This window comes from Molothrus aeneus, chromosome 3 (assembly GCF_037042795.1).
Source record: "Molothrus aeneus isolate 106 chromosome 3, BPBGC_Maene_1.0, whole genome shotgun sequence".
NCBI lineage: Eukaryota > Metazoa > Chordata > Aves > Passeriformes > Icteridae > Molothrus > Molothrus aeneus.
The window spans coordinates 29,907,074-29,914,009 of NC_089648.1; positions in this window are offsets into that span (position 1 = coordinate 29,907,074).

Sequence of the window (6,936 nt, forward strand, 5' to 3'; positions counted from 1 at the left end):
CTAACAAGAAAATAGAATTGGAAAACTCAGGAGTGTCTAGCCTAGAAAGAAGAAAGATTAATGAGGGCTTATGACAGAAGAGTAAGAAGAAGGATGTGGAGAAAACACATCAGGCACATCCATTCACCTTCTGTGAGAGTGCAGTAGAGGCAGTGTTCAATCAAACAGGCTGTTGGAGGAAATAAAATTACCTTTTTTTCATTTTTCCTTTCACCCAAAACACAAGATGCCTCATGGAGTTCATTGCTCCAGGGCTTCATTGCTCAAACAAGCTCAAAATGAACCTGACCTCCATGCTGGCTACAGTGAGTGTGCTCAGTGTGAATAGTACACACACCCTCCTCAGAAGAGTGGGGAGTGATGTGCCCAGTTATTGTGGCACAGACACCAAAGACAGGCTGTCCCTTGGGCCTTGGAAATATGAGCTTACTTTGCAAGTGTCTGAAGGCTGTAAACTCCATGAACCAAATGCAGTTCCTTAAAAATAAACATGCAAGCCCCAAGGTACAGCATGGCCTAAGGCAAAGCCTGTGAAGGACATCCAAGGTCTTTTGTTACAAGGCTGTACCCCATATCCAGCTCACCCTCTAGCTCAAATCAGCTGCACTTCATAGCGATGGCTATGGATTATGAGGGCACTGGTGACCATTCCCCAGGGCCAAGGCCAGGACATGGACAAAAATGTCTTCCTCTGATGGCCCCCAGTTGTGACTATGGCACCACAGTGTGGCTTCCCATATTAGACACATCTCTTGGGATTAAAAGATTTGTTGCTGTAGCTTGTAAGACTGAATGCTGACCATGGATGAGGTAAATCTTCCTCACATTTCTGGGGCAATATGATGCAGTGCTTGGAAGTCATGGTGCTCCCTTCTTGGCTCCAAAATGAGTAATGTGGATTGGGAAAGCAGCAGTCAAACATTAGGAGTGGCATATACTGCTGGGGGGCATGTTTCACCCACTGTGTTCAGGGGATAGGAGGAGCTCAGGTGTTCCCTGGTGTCCTGGTCCTGCCAAGCCTGGTGCTGCTCACTCAAACAGGCACCACATGTTGGGATGGGGCACAGAGAGCTACAGTGGGGTGAGTGATGCCCAGTCTACTCTGATGACACAGTCACAGTTCCCTGGAGGCACTGACAACACCAGACCACCCTAAGCTCACCAGGGATGGCAAAAGCTGAACAGACCAGAATGTGTTTTTTACTCTTGTGCTTCAGGCCATCCCTAAGGGAGCCTTGCTGAGGGCCTTCAGGTGCTGTTTTGTCCTGACCTTTCATATTTCGCCCGAAGCATCTGCCTAGGATGCACGGGAGGCTTGGGAAGGTGGTGCCCATCTCCAGTGCAGGAGGACCTATTACTTCTGCAGGACAAGCTTTTGGGGTTTTGTATTTGTGCTTGACCCAAGCAAAGACAATGGTTGTGTGCTGCCCAGCCACTTGAGCTTTACTCCTAATCATCTTTACTTTCCTCTTCAGAACAATGCTCAAAATTTCCTGTGGGTGTCTGGAGAAGGGTAGGAAAGGCTCCAGTTCACTGGCAGCAGAAAACTCTGCTTGGAGAAGTAGAAAGTGAGGAGAGGAAGTGGTAGGGTGGTAGATGTTATCTTTGCCCTTGTTTCCAGGGCCTGCCTCTTGGCTCTTGGACATTCTTCCAGAGGCTCTAGACGGCTCCAGAAAGCCTCCAGTCTGTGTTTTGTAATGCTAACATCTGGAAATAGCTGGTTTAACTGGTTTCACTAGTCCCACACTTTGCCTCAGCTCTGCCTTGTGGAGGAGGAATAGGTTCCCAGGAGGCCTCACCTGCAGTGGGGTGGGCTGAGGACATGGGGACCTCCAGGGCATCAAATGCAGCCCTGCAGAGGCAGTTCCCTCATGAAGATCAGGCAGTGGAACCACCTGGGGGAGAGGAAAGCCAGGCCACCCTCCAGCCTGCAGGGGAGGATCTCCAAACACCCATCAGGCTCTCGGGGGTGGAATCCACCCTTCCCCTACTCCCTGTGCTCTCTTCACTGCTGGTGCCTCCACTTTGCCAGCCTGCCTTGCTTGCAGGGAAACTCAAGGGCAAAACACTGCCAATGCAGAGTGATGGCTGGCAGGCAGTACCTTGTGTTTCTGTGGGAAGCTGAACAAACATTAAGACTTTTAAGAATGGGGAAATGCAGCATTGATGGGCTGTCCTGAGCAAATTTTGGGCCACCTGAGGCTGAGCTAAACTACTTTCTACAACCTCCAGCTACTCCTTTGTGGGTGGTTGAAGTATGGGGAAGAGCCCTGAGAAATCCTTGGTAGATGGCACCACAGGGCAGGAGAGGAACTGTAGGGAGAGGGGTTCAAGTTCAGAGCAGTGGGGCTGCATAACATGGGAGGCATATGCTGGGAGGTTTTAGGGCAGGTATTCTGTGCTTCTCTGGTGCTGTGCAAAGGCTGAGTGTTGCTGAGATATAAAGTTACTACCACCCCAAGGGACTCCAGAGCTGGTGCACAAGCTCTGTGTTTCCTGCACTTCAGCAGCCAGGCTTTTACTGACTGTGGGGACAAAAGATCCCACATGAATTCTGCTTTTTCCTACATGGATTAGGGGAGGTGGATAGGGGCTGTTTATCACGTCTAGGGATTACAGTTACCTAGTTTATGGAAGGGATGCTACTATGACCCTTTAAAGGATGCCATGCAGAACTAGACCAACAATTTGTGTGGTCCTTGGGGAATGTCTGAAGTACAGGCATGCTAAGAGAGGTGCAGACCAAACCCAGGCTGCAGTCATGGCTCCAAAACCTTCCACTTTGTTATGGGGTGGTCAGTGGACTTTAGCATGCAAGTGAGGCTGGTGTTTGCCTTTCTTTCTCCATCTGTCAGCCCACCCCTTACCCTAGTTGCTGTCTTGTGCCCATCCCATTCAGCAGAACACACACTCAAACCAGGCCCACGCACTGGTGGGACAAGCCCATACGATTACCCAGTCCTTCCTGTGCATCCTTCTCACCTCTGATTTCGCCAGGCTGTGCCTCAAGCCCACCCTATTATCCCCCCCCTCCAAATCTCCTGTGTTTAAGGGGCCATTCAGGCAATAAGCCAAGTCTGATGGTGCCTATGCCCTCCTCTTGAGATGCACCAGATTTCAAGACACTCTGAGGAAGGGGTTACATTGCAGAGCATATCCTAATGCATCTACTTTAGCCATGGGCTCTGTGGTCCCAGGGAAGGCAGCAGGAGGTCTGTGCTGCAGTTGTGTCCCCAGCAGTGTTGCAGACTCACAGCAAGGCTCCCAGCTCTCACACACCTGGCACTGAACATCAGGAGTGGATAACTTACCTAGGGCTGACAATCCCCTCACCCTGGAGGCTAAGTTTACTGACCCAGTACCTGTAAGGTCAAGTGCTTACCTGGTGGTGTAATGCAGCAGCACCTCACTGGCAACACAGCCCCCCAGATCCGCTCAAGTTCTGTCTCCGAGCACTATTCACTGGCCTGCCTTTTTAATTAACAGAATCCAGGAGTTTGAGTGGGCTTTGGGTTGACTTTCTACTGAGTCTCAGCCTGGTTTGGATGCTGGCCCCATTGGTCCTGAGATCTGCTGGGGCTGTGGCAGCCTGTGGCTCAGCTGCATTGACATCAAACCAGAGCCGAAAGCCCCTGGTGCCATGCAGAAGGGTTAACAGTCTGCTTGCTCCCTCTGTGCTTCAGAGAGCTTTGTTCATTGGAGTATTAAATTCCACAGCTGTAAATAATCTGCAGCAGGAGAGATTATCAAGGCCTTGGGAAGGAGCAGCTTTTATTAATAAGATCAGTTCTCCCTGAGAAGCATCACGTAGTCCCTCTCCACCCTTTCCTCGCTGTCTCACCAGGCATTGCCATGGTCCAGTGGCACAACTTCCCCACCTCCATCCTATGCCACCCATCCTCCTGCCATGCTCCCTCTGTCTTGCTATTGCTGATTGGTAAATCTGGCTCTTCACAGCAACCAGCAGTGCAGGCTGGAAATGCTCCTTACGTTACCTGAGATGTAATTGTGGTTTATGTGGTGGGTTCAGTGCTGGCCACATGGCCAGGCTACTACTTGCCAAGGTGGGAAGGTGGCGGGACACATCCTTGCTGGATAGGTGTGTGGTACTTCTTGCCATCATGGTACCTGCCTCTGTGCCAGGCTGGAGGCTGCTCCACCTCTGACTCCTCCAGGGATATGGTTGTGGGCAGGTGCAGCATGCAGGGCTTGGATGTGGTTTACCATGGCTGTCCCTGGAGCAGAAAACAGACCTAGTGGGTGTTTGAAAGGAAAAACATTCCTGGTAATTTAGAATTGTGTGGTTTGGTGTCTGGGAGCTTTTCCCAGAGCATCCTTTGTGAAGGCAGGAAGATGGCCAGGGTGGAGTAGGCTCTAGATAGAAAACCAGCCTAAGAGAGACTTTTTAGGATGGACACCAGGGCTTGGCCCTCTTTCAAGCCTCCCAGTCCCAGGGGATTCCTCACTTCTGTGTGAGAAAGAATCCCCTTGCCTAATTATTCCTCAAACCCTACTCCCCCTCACAAGTAATTTCTGTCTTAACACTCCAGCAGTGATGGATCCCCTCTGCCAGCAGAGCTGTGAGCACAGCAGCTGAGATTGCAGTGGGACATGGGGTCTTGTGGTGATTCCCACCCACAGGAGGTGGCTTTGGCTGCGGTGCCTCCCCAGTTTGCTGCACTAATCCACCTGGTGCAGGGTCCTGCTGAGCTTTTAGATTTCTTTTCTGGCAGAGCTAGAGAATTAACATGAGGTCTCTGTGCCCCTAAACATCCGTAAGCAGTGCACAGGCATCCCCCTTCTTTGCTGGGAAAGAGACTGGTGTTTGGGGAGCAGCAAATCCTTTGAGTTTGGGGGGAGGGCATACTCCAGTTTGCACCAGGCTTCCAGGACACTGTTAAGCATTGCCAAGAACACCAGCCCCATGGTAAGGCCTCTGAGGATTGAGCTCACCCTGCCACTTCCCACTTCCCTGGCAAAGCTGCTGAGTTCAGAGCTAACCCTGACAAGGCACATCTCCTCCGCCCCCCTCTCCATTGCTCACCCTGCTTGCTTCTCCTCCCTATATTCCCAAAGAAGTCTGTACCCCGCTGACCAAAGCATCACTTTTAATTAAAATGGTTCCCCTGCGATGCATCAGCTGAATGTCTCCGCTTATTCCTGCTGGGCTCCAGACAGAGAGACGTGCAGGGGCAGAGTATCGGGTCAAAATCTCTCCAAGCTGCAGCCAGAGAAAGTCAGGGCAGAGAAAGCAGCTGATGGCTTCACTGCCCCGCTGCCAATGAGCGCTCAGCAAGGGGAGCTCTGCCCCAGGAAGGCCTGGGAATGAGACACGGCCTTTGTCCTGCAGAGGCTGCGGAGCTGTGGATGCCCAGGGGAGGCCGGGGATGAATGCCGTGAGCAGGGATCACCAGCTCCATAGGCGTGGCTGATGTTCATGCAGGAGAATCAAGCCATGCACCATGCTTGGTGGGGTTTGGAGGGCTCCCTTCAAGGCCTTGAGAGGAGTGAGGATGGGACCTCCACTGGGGCTTGTAAAACAGAGACAGGAGGCAGGTCAGTAAGAGTACACAAAGGATTCCCTCCTAAATGGAGATAAACTTTCCTGTCAAGGACGCAGGGCTTCGTTTGGGCTACCTAGGAGATCATCTGGAGCAAGGGCCTCCGGCTCTAAGGAGGCTTAGCTCTCAAGAAACACACCTTCACCTCCCCCTGCCCCCAGTGTACTGGCAGCTTTTCCAGGGATGAGAAGAGAGGAGGCTGCTCAGTATCAGTTACTCCCCTGGAGCACCACATGGAGCTATTCCTCCCACTTCCTTAAGAAGGGTGAGTGCTAGCTCCACCCACAGCTGCTGCAGGAGTTTCCCTGGGCTGGGGTCCTGCAGCGGCATAGCTGCTGCCGGTGCCTCAGCCCTGCTGCGGGCTTAGTGCTGAGCAATGGGATTTGCCAGGGTGCGGCACTCTTGCACGAGGCTGTCCCCTATCCCGACCTGCGCAGGACACATGCCACACGCCACACGTGGTCACTGTGACCCTCACACTTCACATGTGGATGCAACAAGAGGGCGCCCTGTGGGGTCGGTGGTGTGCAAATAACAATGTTTTACTGCAGCCCCTGCAGAGACCCCAACCCTTGTGCTTTGGAAAGTAAAAATTCATCCTTCTGGCAGGAGGTGAGTGAAGCCAGGGAGGAGCAGGGAAAAGGCCTTGCTGTACATGAGGGAAGACTTTCTGAGGGGCTCGAAATCCATGTGGATGTTCTTAGGAGCCTCCCATCTGTTGGGGCATTACTATAGCAGCCCCCGCTGTCACACGCTGCATAGAGCAAGAGGTCTTGTACACTCATATGAGCCTGTGGCATCAACTAGCAGTAAATTGAAATTCTTTTCCTCCTGGACGTGCTGGGCTGAATACATGGGCACTTATGGAAACTGCTGGGACACGTGTGTGCCGCTTTATTAAGGTATGCAGCATTTCATCCCTGCATGGCGGGTGGCAGGAGCCAGGCATGTGCCCGGTCTGTGGTTTCTCCCTGCTCCTGTCAGCTTTGCCCCGCTGAGACCCTGTCACGCAGCATCCCCATCCCCATGCCCATCCCCGTCCCGCTCCCGGTCCCTGCAAGGCGGCAGGCGGCCACAGGGTGTCAGGCGGGTGCCGGGCTGCCTTCCCACGGCCCCGGGCGGCGGGACCGCCGGCTGCCGCCCCTGGCACCGGCCATCCCGGCGGGCCCGGGGAGCGCGCCTCGCAAGGCTGCACGCAGGGGCACGGTGTGCCGGCACCGACATCCCTGGGCGGCCTCTCTCCAGGGAAAGGATGGCTTCTCTTCCTTTTCCCACCTAGGGAGGGAGACACAGGGGCTCTGTGAGTTTTGCCTGGTCTTTCAGAGGAGGGAGGGGAAAGCTGGTGGTCTCCCATCGGGAGCACCCCATGTGAGAT